Here is a 12,630-nt window from a genome sequence, read left to right on the forward strand (position 1 = left end):
CTGGTAGGGGGTGGTGCTACATGGTGACTGCTGGCTGCATGAGGACAGGTCCAGCTTTAAGTTCCCAGTATCTAAGACGGTCCAGACTGGGATGCCAGCATGGGTCTCCTTGAATGCTGCCCCGGAAGGAGCCATTTGTCCAGTGGTGGCATCAAGGGGTAGTCTGCAGGCGTGGCCTTTTGGCAGTGGAGGGCTGCTGGTACACCAGGATGGGTCCCCACTAACTGTCTACCAGCTTGGCTCTCTAGTGAAAAGAGGGCAGTGTCACATGGGGTTGGACCAAGCCAGATATGGAGCACATTCCTTCAGGACAGGGGCAGCACCAGAGGCCAGAGAAGCAGCAGGCTTGCGGGGGCGAAAGTTGGGCGCTGACATTCTAACTGCTACAAGTGCTACACCCCCCCCCCCCCGCCAAACCACCGAAGGGAATTACCTCATCAACAGGAAACTGGTTGCCAGAGTGCGACCCGAAGGAAATACCCGCTCATCTATGTTTCGCCTCTGAGGTTCTTTGAGGTGAGGGATTCTCTCCACTGATAAGGAATGGCTGGAATGAGCATAGATGGCATCTGGGATGAATGTGAGCCACAATGGTCTAATAATAGTATCAAAGCTAAATACTTTCGACGTCCCAGTGGGTTTTCTTGCAGGATGCGCCAGCCAATTAGAGAGCCGCCTTGTGGCGTGAAGCAGGGAGTGAAGAAGCTGTGAGCGGTTTGCCCGAGTTATGTCCTTGGAGTCCCATTTTTAGGGTAGTGTAGCGATTGTCTGGATAGCTGGTAGAGGTGCCATCTGGCTATGGAGGGCTAATGGCTTGGTGGCTGTGGTATTTGTATTTGTATTTGGTTTATTTATAAAGCGCAACCAGGCCCAGGGGCATACGGGCGCGTACGTTTTTTGATCATGTTACATAAGAGTACAGTTACATTAGCAAGCAGTAGGCAACAGGTGAGGTCCTTTTCGTGACGTTGTGGAGTAGGGGAGAGATGTCACGTCGGGGGCTCATACTCACTATGGTGCCGTTTGCCTTTCTCCATGCTCAGGGCTTTGGTTGCTCCATACAAGATGGATTGAACCCAGTTGCTGACTCCGCTCATACAAGGGTGGAGGCCGGAGTGAGGCCTATAACTTTCATGTAGACAGCAATATTATAGATTCATGTCTGGTAGTGCGGCATTGTTTAATTTTGTGTTATGCTCCTAGGATTTCCGATATACACATTTCGAAGGAGGTGCGCCTTTTATTTGTATTCCAATTACTTTTTAATAGCCTTGTTGACACTCTCCGAAGAGCCATAGTTCATGCTTGTATGTGCAGTGATTTTAACGCCATGTCAATATCATATGAGACACGTTTTTATTGTTTTAGACATTTGCCCATTGTAGAACTTTTGGGGCAATTGATGGTTTTCTGTGCATAAAAAGAGGATGGTGGCGCAGAACTGAGACCATGGGGTTGAATTTTGTTCCCGTCTTCATATGTGGTTTAAATATATATATACATGTGCATATGAATATAATTTTATATATATGTATATTATCTTAGTATATATGAGAGTGAATATAAATTGTATATAGATTTGGTTTGGTATATGTTAGATATATTTTTTGTACCTACATTGCCTACAACTTCTGGTGGGGGAGATAGTTTTTGCGCCCTCTTGATTGGTTTTCGTGGCATATTTATGTCACTTTAAATATGACTTTGTTGTTGGCTTTTGATGACTTTTGCTCTGTCAATAAGGGCCTGGGTGCAACACTTCTTGTTTGGGATTAGGGGAAATTTGGACATGATTTAGGATATTTTAGGTTGTCAAGTACCTTGTTACTTGGCTAGTGGTTACGCATGAGTCCTACACAATTTTAGTGCTTCTGGTTGGGGATGACTTGTTTAGATTCTAATATGTGATTAGGGGGGAGGGGTACCGGGTGTTGGTCTGGGGTTTGCTAGTTCTTGTTAACGTTGGATTCATACTTCTGTTACAGGGGGCGGGGTGGGTTTTTGGTTATTTTAGGGGCAGAGTTTTTGAGCTAGTTGTTTTTTGTCTTCTTTTTGTCTTTGCAATGCCGTATGGGAGGCGGGATCATTTGTCCGTCTCCTCTTGGAATGTGAATGGTCTTAACAATCCTATCAAACTGCAAATGATTTTTAATTGTTTAAATGATATGCACTGTGATATTTATTTCCTTCAGGAGACTCATTTATTGCTGGATGAAGGTGATATGTTGCGCAAGCGGTGGATTGGGAAGTTCTTTATCTCATTCTTTTCTTCTAGGAGTGGAGGGGTGGCAGTCTTGGTACGGAAAAATGCCGCGATTTAAATCTTACGTTCACGCTCAGATGATGAGGGTAGAGTCGTTGCACTTTTGGTGGATGTTCAAGGGGTCCAGACTGTTCTTTGTAATTTTTATTCTCTCTCCGTAGACGATGGCTCCTTTTTTGGTACAGTTGCTCAGATGTTACAGGATTTTGATTCTCAGAATGTAATTCTGGGAGGGGATTTTAATTTGGTAATGGATGATGCCAAAGATCGTAGTGGTCCCTGGGCTATTCGGAGGAGGGATCTGACATATTGTTCTTTCCGCTCGCTTGTGTCTGAATTCGCCTTGGAGGATTGTTGGAGATTACATAACTCTGATTTGAGGGAATATACTTATTATTCTGGCTCACATGGTTCACACTCTCGTATTGATATGTTTCTCACGGCTGGCTCTGCAACCACGGATTTGGTAAGTTGTGAGATTGGTTGTATTGCTGTTACTGATCATGCACCAGTGTTTCTGAATGTGGGTCTGAAATTTGATGCATGCAAGTCATTTTGTTGGAGAATGAAAAATCAGGTCCGAAGCTGAACACTTTGTGGTGTAAAATAGGACGGATGGGCTTAGTGTTGGGACAATCTGGGAGGCTTTTAAATGTACAATGCGGGGTCTGATCCTGGGTTTATCCAGCAGCAGGAAAAAACATTTGGAGAAGAAAGGTTTAGATTTGGAACAACGTATTAAACACTCCTCAAATGCTTTGATGGATGATCCTGCAAATCTGGAAAAAAAGAGGACATTACGAAACATGCAGCGAGAGTTGAATGAGATTTTGAGAATACGATCTGAAAAGGATTTGTTCAGGCTGAAATGTTCCTATTTTGAATATGGGGAGAGATGCGACCGCTGGCTTGCATACAGATTAAGGCAACAGCAGTCAGAGGGTACAATCAACTCTATTGTAAAGGAGGATGGTGTGGTGACTTCTGATCCAAAACAGATTAATGAGACGTTTAAGGAATATTACACGAAATTGTATCAGAATGATTTTGGGGTCGGCGTTGTGGATGGGTCTTTTTTGGATGGTTTGGATATACCTAGAGTAAATGATTTGGAGAAAGACATGTTGGGTGAGAGTTTGACTGTGGATGAATTGAAGTCAGCTATTGGAAAAGTAAACACAGGCAAGTCTTCTGGTCCTGACGGTCTGCCTGCTGAGTTTTATAAAATCTTGCCAGATTCGGCAGTGGAACTCTTACGGATGTATATATAGAGTCTAGGGTGGGGGGTTTGCTTCCTGCTTCCACTAACCATGCCACTATTTCAGTTTTTCTTAAGAAAGATAAAGATACCAGTTTACTTTCTAACTATTGTCCGATCAGTTTGATTAATACGGACAACAAGATATTGGTGAAACTGTTGGCTGTGCGTTTGCAGACTTTGCTGGTGAAACTGGTGCACACTGATCAATCGGGTTTTGTTCTCGGTCGACGAACATCTAGTAATATTAGAAATTTGTTACTGTTGATGACGCATGCACAGGATTTGGATGATGATGTGGCCATTTTTTCTTTAGACGCGGAGAAGGCGTTTGATCGTGTTGATTGGAAGTATCTTTTTTCAGTGTTGCGTGCTATGAACCTGGGGGAAGAATTTATTTCATGGGTTGCCCTGCTTTATGCTTGTCCAACGGCCAATGTCAGAACTAATGGACAATTATCAGATTCTTTTTTGCTACAGAGGGGCACGAGACAGGGATGTCCTTTGTCTCCTCTGATCTTTGTTTTGGCAATGGAGCCATTGGCGATGACCTTGCGGTGTGATGTGCAAATACAGGGATTGAACTTCCATGGTGCCGATCAAAAATTGTGGTTTTAAGCAGATGATCTGCTATTATTATTGCGGAATTTGAGAGTGTCCCTTCCGGCCTTATTAGATGTTTTAGATAGATTTAATGCAGTGGCAGGGTTTACGGTCAACTGGTCTAAATCGGAGGTGTTGCCGATTTCAGGATACTGTGATAAGAATTTGATTACTGGACTTGGATTTCAGTGGTGTGAGAGGAAGCTAAAATATCTGGGTATATGGCTGGCCCCGCAAGTGGATGAGATGGTCGTGGTGAACATGAATGAAGTGTGTAGTGACTTGAAAATGAGCCTTTTGAGGTGGTCTTTACTTCATTTGTCTCTTTGGGGCAAGGTAAATGCTCTTAAGATGAATGCGGCTCCGAAAATTAATTACATTCTGGGTATGCTTCCGGTGAAAATTGGTCAACACTATTGGAAGAAAATTGATGGTTTGTTGCAGTCCTTTTTGTGGGATAACAAACCGCCACGGCTCAAGTTATGGAAACTTCAATTACCTGTGGAAAAGGGAGGACTGGGAGTTCCAAACTTTAAAGCATATCATTTAGCTTTTTCCAGTCACTTCATTGTACCCTTTTTGGTAGACTCGCCTGGTGAATGGGCGATTGCTGAGGCGAGTTTGTTGGGTCCGCTTCCTCCTAGGGCGATTCTCACGGCTACGAACAAATTGTGTAAGAAATCGCCTTTGACGGTTTTTCTGAGAGAATCGTGGAGACATATACATGAATTGCTAGGATTGGTTGCTGTGAAAACCACTCATGCATCCACCTGGTTGAATCTGTTGATTTCTGTTGGAGGCAGGTCTTTATTCTGGCCTGACTGGTTTTTGGGTGGAATTTATGGGATTGACGATGTCTTTGTGGATGGTGAGTGGATTAGTGAAAGAGAATTACAGGCGAGATTTTACATTGAGAATTTCCGAACTAATGATTTCAGAAAATTGAAAAGATGTATAGGTGATGTAGTGGATCAAGGGGGTGCAATGGTGAATCTTTTTCTCAAGGAGAGGGAGCCAGGTGCTTGTTCAATTGCTAGCAGGATTTACAATAGTATTGTGTCTGCTTCTGAGGAGAATTCTGGATTGAGGGATGAGTGGGGGAGGAGATTGGGGTGTGAGATTTCGCCTGAGATGTGGTTTGAAATGTGTGCGAATGTTAAGCTTTGCGCTATTAATTTGGAGGAACGGTCGAGACAAGTAAAGATACTCAATAGAGTGTTTTGGTGTCCAGAAAGAATATTCAAGAGAGGGATGATTGGTTCAGATGATTGCTGGTGTTGTGGAAATGGATTGGGAAGTTTGGAACATTTGCTTTGGGAATGTGTGCGTGTGCGGGGATTTTGGCATGATGTTTGTTGTGTCTGTTTGCGTGTTTTGAATTTGGATGTTGAGTTGGATTTCATGACCATGATTTTGGGGGGAGGTGAGATACTAGAAGATCTCTCTGTTTCACGGAGGAAGTTTCTGCTCCGTGGTGCTAGTTTGGGCAAGAACCTGGTTCTGAGGGGCTGGAAAACACAGATTGCACCTATTGTGGAGGACTGGATTGAGGGGATGTCTGGTCTTGCAACCATGGAGAGGGTGATTTGTAAGCGACAAGGGAAGTTGAGATTACATGAAAAGATTTGGGATGACTTTCTGAGTTTGTACTAGTTCTTTGATGGTTATTTGTGCATTATATTCTGCGTGTACTTAATTGATTTGTTTTAATTATATTATTTGATTTGCTTGTTTATATTTGTGTAAATCTTATAAATAAATTATTATTATTTTTTTTAAAAAGCAATAATTGTGGTTACAAATAAATACATACATTGGTATTACAGGTACAAGCATACATGTTGCAATTAAGGTGGTGGGCCGAAGGTGAGACAGATAGTAATATTATTTACAATATGTACAGTGGGTAGGCAGTAAATCTAAGCTCTAAGATGTTAAGCTGTCAATGTGTCCAGGCCATGAAGCCAACGTTTGGTGTGGCGTTTAAATAGGTTGAAGGAGGTTACAGACCTGATTGGACTAGGTAGAGTGTTCCATAGCTTTGAGGCTTGTACAGGGAAACGAACTCCTCCCAAGTTATGGAGTTTGAATCTTGGTATAGACATAGTGTTAACTTGAACTGTTCTAAGTGGTCTTGTAGATGTGTGTGGGGTAAGTTGGTTAGAGATGTAGGATGGTGCGAGGTTAGCGTTATTTTGAGTTACTTGTAGTTTGTGAATAGTTTTGCGGCTAGTGCCTAAGTATAGGGCATTACAATAATCTACTTTGGACAAGATTAACGTTCTAGCAAGAGTAATGCAGTTGGGAGTGGAGATAAACGGCCTACATGCGGTAATAAGTTTACATGTGTAGGCGGCTGAAGACGCTACTGCATTGGTTTGTTTGGTGAAGGATAATGTGGCATCGAGGTAGATACCAAGGGTTTTAGTATTATTAGAGACAGGGATGGGGTTACCATCAATAGTGAACGATTTGAAAGCAGTATTTAGTTTTTTTAGTTTAGTTTAGCGTGAGTACCAAGGATAATCAACTCAGTTTTTTCGTCATTGAGGCAAAGTCCATGGTGTGCCATCCACGCTTGTATTACTGCGTATATTTCATTGAGGGTTTTGCTATCAGTTTCATAGTCACCAGAGATAGGAATGAGTATCTGGGTGTCATCCGCATAATTAGTATATGTGACACCTAGATAGTCAAGGATAACGAAAAGGGGCTTTGTAAATACATTATAGAGCGTTGGGGACACGCAAGAGCCTTGCGGGACACCACACGGGACTGGTGAGGGTTCAGCCGAGTCAGTAGGAGAAAAGACCCTCATGGTTCTGTTAGCCAAGAAGGAGCTGATACAGGCAGTGGCTGTGTCGGAAAAGTGAGCTGCAGATTTCAGGTGGTGGCAAAGCGTTTGGTGGTTGACAAAGTCAAAAGCTGCTGACAGATCAAGCAATAAGAGCAGTGCTAGTTTGCCATTGTCTTTTAAAATTTGAATCTGAGTAGTGAGATCTATTAGGGCAGTTTCCGTGCCATGTCTAGGTCGGAAGCCGGATTGCCTTAGTCCCAGAAGATTGTTTGTTTCTAGATAAGCCTGCATTTGCAGGTAGGCTGCTCTATCTAGTATCTTTAGTAAGAAGGGTACAGTTGTTATCGGCCTATAGTTAGACGGGTTGGCTGGGTCAAGAGTGGGTTTTTTGATTAGTGGGATGACCCAGACGTCTTTTAAGTTAGCAGGCACTACTCCCGTTTTGAAGGAAGCGTTGATAAGGTTAGTAATGAATGGTGCCAGTTCATGAGCTGCTGCTTTGATAATCGGAGCAGGACAAGCGTCGCCTTGGCAATTTGATGGTTTAAGTTTCGTAATGATGTTTTCTACTTCCCAAATTGAGAGGGGTGAGAAACTAAATGGTTTACATGTTGGCTCAAAGGTAGGTGACTTGTTAGGAAGTTGTTTGTGATCAGGGTCAGCGAGTAACAGGTCTTTTTTCGCATTGATTTTAGATTGTAAACGGGCTATTTTATCTAGAAGTGCCTTCTGGATGTTGCTGCTGGTGGTCGCAGTTGGAAGAATCTGGTCACATCAACTTCTCCCATGTGGGTGGGTTCTTATGTATCTGCCTACCAGAGTATGCACAATGAGCTACTAGAAAAAGAGGTGAAGCTGTGACAAATCAACTTCCGGGGCATCAGTGGCCCAGGGATGAATATCTGTTTCTAATCAATCAGCCCTACACCTCTAGTACACTAGAAGGGATTTGAACAGTTTGGAAACACAAGCAAATTACAAACCTTCTTCTGACATTTTGGTAATGTGGACGGAATGGCAGGCTTATCTCTGAAAGGTCATGCGTCGTTGGTTAGTTGAAACACAGCAAAAATACAATTATTACCCAATGATAAAAAGGACTGTCCAGCCAAGGTTGCATATAAATACCTACTTTATTATTATCAAAACAGACGGTTCTAGCACACTACAAAAGCCATCAATCCATGTAAAGGAATGCAGACACACAATTTCAAAGAAGGCAAAGGGATGCACTCTGGGTACTGACAGGAGGGTAATCCGTATAGTAATGAATTGCAAAAGTTCAAGGATACTTGGTTTCCACACAAAGGGAGCAGTGGTTCATAAAATGTCACTAAGGGATTTCAGAGAAGTACCAGGGGGACAGAGGCACAATTTACCTTGTGCTGTAGGAGTTCTTGGTGCTCGGCGGGGTCAAGTCGGTTTCAGGGCGCTTTGCAGCTTCTGCAACAGAATTCAAGATAGGAGACAGCCGCGGGTGTCAGGCAGCAGGACGTTTGGCGAGTGAAGCTGGATGGACAGCTGCAGGCTAGCCTACACGGCGGCTCGGGTCAGGAAACGTTGTAACAGTGCTGGTTGGTGGTTCTGAAGCACTGGTCGAGGCTTTTTGGACAGATTTAGTGACTGCGGTTTAACAACAGTCAGTGGTGCAGTCTTTTGTAGCTCGAGGGGCTTGACTGGCTCGAAAATATCCTTTAAAGCGGATGTCAATGGATGCTTGTCGATGTACTTCTTCTAGTTTATTAACTGGGCTTGTGTTGTCCTTTAAGCCAGACCGGGGTGGGGGGGCAAACCTAAGGAGAGTGTTGCAGACAGCTTGTCCTTGCTTTGCTTCAGAGACTCTCTGGCACTTCCCACCTAGGAAGCTTGTTGCAGAGCCTAGTAGGGCATTCTGTGTACTGGCTGGGTACGTGTTCTGGAGCTGCCGGAGGGTCCTCTGGATTCAGTATCTCCTTCTGTTCCCTGGGAGATGTGTAGGGGAGGGACCTTGTTTCCCCCTTGGAGGTCCTGGCCTTCCTTCGCTAGAGGAAGATGTAAGGCAGACTGTACCTTCAGCTAGGGTCCAATGCTGAGTTCTTCTTGTTACTCCTTTGAAAGTCTTCAGATGATCTGCCAAAAGAGGGGCTCAACCCTCTTTTAACGCCAAATGGACCACAGGGATTGGTGTAGCTTAAGCCTACTTTAATGATCCAACCATTGCTCTCCACCAACAATGTCATGTATGTGTGAGGTCATAACCAGAGTGCTTTGCAACGGAAAAGGTAAAGGGGTGAAAACATGTAATAGTAAGTCCCACCCATCTTCCTGTCTGTTGTGGACCAAAGGGTCCCTGTGGTTAATGGAGCTCTCTGTGGTTCCTGATTAAAGCTGCAGGTCTCCGTCAATCCACATACTCGTACCTGCTGAATGGGGTCTCCCTGCGGGGATGACTACTGTAAACATGCAATCACAGACATGACATTTCACTGTCAGTCGATACTGAGGGCAGGAGCTGGCATCAGGTAGACCCGGGGCAATGGATGAGGAATCCATGAAGCAACAGGGATGGAGCCTAGGTGGAAGAGGAATGTGCCTCAAAATATGATAAACCGACCGGGAATCGCTTTTTGGTGGCTGCCATCTAGCCTATTGTAAACCCAAGCCAAGTTGCAGTGTCTTATTTGCCTATGAGTCTAAATATTTCTGTGTGTGCATATGCTATTGGTTGTGTTTGGGGCACTGTAGAGTATTGGGACAGCCGGATCGTGGGACCTCCCTAACTCACCCACAATTCCCTGTATGGCTGTATCTAAGATCGGGGGGCACCAATCGCACAGCGGCAGAACCTCCCACTGCTCCAGTGTGGGTTGTATAACATGATGTGGCCCGGTGTGATGGTATCATCACTGGACTCCGGCCTAGTTTATCCAACAGGTGCAGCGATGCACCAAGTTCTATTTGCTGGGGTGTACGGTAATGCCTCATTGTGCCATATTACAGGATGTTAGGCTAAGTGATGATATGTGAGGTGACACTATTCCCTTCTACAAAGTCCACAGTTCTACTTAGTTGCCAGGGACTTCCCCTTGCACTGCCCAACGATACTTTAAGGACACTCCACTGTAATGTCACTCAATCTTACATCAGATTATTGTAAAATGCAGATGGACATGGAACATGAATTAGCAACAGACAAAGGCAACTTTTGAAGTGTTTTTTTCCATATGGAGTGAAAAGGTCTTTATTAATTTTACCGGAAATTAAAAAGAACGCTTTAGAAAGACCACTCTGAGAATTCTCAGATTGCTCTTTCTAAACCTTAACTGTCACACCCTGCCGCACACGCGTGCGATCAGTGACTGACAGCCGGGAAGGGCAGGGGAGATGGTTGTGGGGTAAGTGTTTGTTGCGTGCTTGTGTGTATGTTGTGGGGTAGTGTTTGCAGTGGGGAGGGTGCTGGCTAGGTGTGTGTCTGCGTGTATTTTTGTATTAATTCTTTTTATTGAGCATTTGTAAGGCGCTTTATACAACAGAATTGTGTTTCAAAGCGCCACACGGCTAAATGAGAAGGGAACAGGGGAAATAATAACAATGGCAAAAACCGAAAATATACAGTAATGCTCTTACTAGACCTTGTGGCTTTCGGCCTTGCAAATGCATTGAAGAGAAGTGCAGGTTATGGGGAGGGAAGGAGGAGCAGAGGAGTGGACAAGTACTGGAGGAGGGCCCGGGTGGCAAGTGCTAAGGGAGCCAAGGAGGAGAACCTCAGGCTAAGTGCTAGTGCAGGTGACTCTCAAGGGTGGGATGGGGAGCCACCAAGCATGGGTCGGTAGGGCAGTGCAGTGGTTGGGGGTGTTGTGGAGGGGCTCAGACCACCGGTCACAGCAGCAGTGGGGTGATTAGCAGGGAAGGGAAAGAGATAGAGAAGAGCAGAGTTTTGTGCAGTTTCCGGAACTTAACCAGGTCCAGTTTAAGCAGGTCTGAAAGAGGCAGGGAGGCTGTTTGAAAGGGAGGCACCAACCAAGCAGAGAGACCTGCCCCCACATTTTCTGATTGGAGAAGCGTTTGACAGTCAGAGAGTAGGAGTTAAAGGAGCATAGGACTCGAGCAGGGGAGTATTTACCCATTCAGCACCCTCATTGTCGATGAGGTGTCCCTCTCATAGGACAATGATGGCGCTGTCCAAGCAGGAGCACATGACAAACAGGTTCCATTGTCTCACCCTGCTCTGGGCCACTGCGCAGAGCAGGATCACACAGCTGCATGTGCCACTCCAGGCTGTTCATTGCACTGCAGGCCCAATAAGGGGCAGAGCAGGAGCCCACAGCTGCATGTCCCACTCCAGGTCTTCATTGCACTGCAGGCCCAATAAGGGGCTGAGCAAGAGCACACAGCTGCATGTCCCGCTCCAGGCAGTTCATTGCACTGCAGGCCCATTAAGGGGCAGAGCAGGAGCCCACAGCTGCATGTCCCACTCCAGGCCGTACATTGCACTGCAGGCCCAATAAGGGGCAGAGCCAGATGCAGAGCAGGAGCACACAGCTGCATGTCCCACGCCAGGCCGTTCATTGCACTACAGGCCCAATAAGGGCCAGAGCAGGAGCACACAGCTGCATGTCCCATTCCAGGTCTTCATTGCACTGCAGGCCCAATAAGGGGCTGAGCAGGAGCACACAGCTGCATGTCCCACTCCAGGCCGTTCATTGCACTGCAGGCCCAATAAGGGGCAGAGCCAGATGCAGAGCAGGAGCCCACAGCTGCATGTCCCACTCCAGGTGTTCATTGCACTGCAGGCCCAATAAGGGGCTGAGCAGGAGCACACAGCTGCATGTCCCACTCCAGGCAGTTCACTGCACTGCAGGCCCAATAAGGGGCATAGCAGGAGCCCACATCTGCATGTCCAACTCCAGGCCGTACATTGCACTGCAGGTCCAATAAGGGGCAGAGCCAGATGCACAGCAGGAGCACACTGCTGCATGTCCCACGCCAGACCGTTCATTGCACTGCAGGCCCAATAAGGGCCAGAGTAGGAGCACACAGCTGCATGTCCCACTCCAGGTCTTCATTGCACTGCAGGCCCAAGCATGTCCCACTCCAGGCCGCTCATTGCACTGCAGGCCCAATAAGGGGCTGAGCAGGAGCACACAGTTGCATGTCCCACTCTTGTCAGAATCTTGTAGGGAAGAGGGTACGGCGGCAAGTCATCATATGGGGTGTAGGAACGAGTGTGTGTCCGTTTAGCATTTATTTACGAAGGTGCATTTGGGGCACAAAGTAGCAGGACTTTTTTTCGTGCCCCTCTCCCTCCACCCCCGACCCCACCAACTCTTGCACTGCTGAGTACTCGCCTGGTGGGTGTCTTTTGGATGTGTACATGTGCTTAAAATATGCCGAACTGAGAGCACTGGGGCAAGTCCTTCCAGTGAAAGTTGGTGGCAGAGGGGGCTAGCTCAGGCCCAAGCTCATTCAGTGCTTGGCCTCTCTGCTGAAACTGCCAGCGGGAGTGTCAGTACTGTGCCCATTGTGAGGAACTGTTTAAGTAAGAGTGATTCAAAAATCCAAGAAAGCATGGCAAAGGGGTGCGAAAAACGAGAAGACGTGGAGAGGGCTGCAGAGCGGGTGGGGAGAGAGAGAGGGGAGAGAGAGGAGATACGAAGGATAGAAGAAAAATACAGGATCAGGGAGATGTAGAAAAGAAAAGAAAGTTAGAGATAAAGAAAGCAAAGGGGG

Source organism: Ambystoma mexicanum, chromosome 13, assembly GCF_040938575.1.
Source record: "Ambystoma mexicanum isolate Mex_15411 chromosome 13, UKY_AmexF1_1, whole genome shotgun sequence".
NCBI lineage: Eukaryota > Metazoa > Chordata > Amphibia > Caudata > Ambystomatidae > Ambystoma > Ambystoma mexicanum.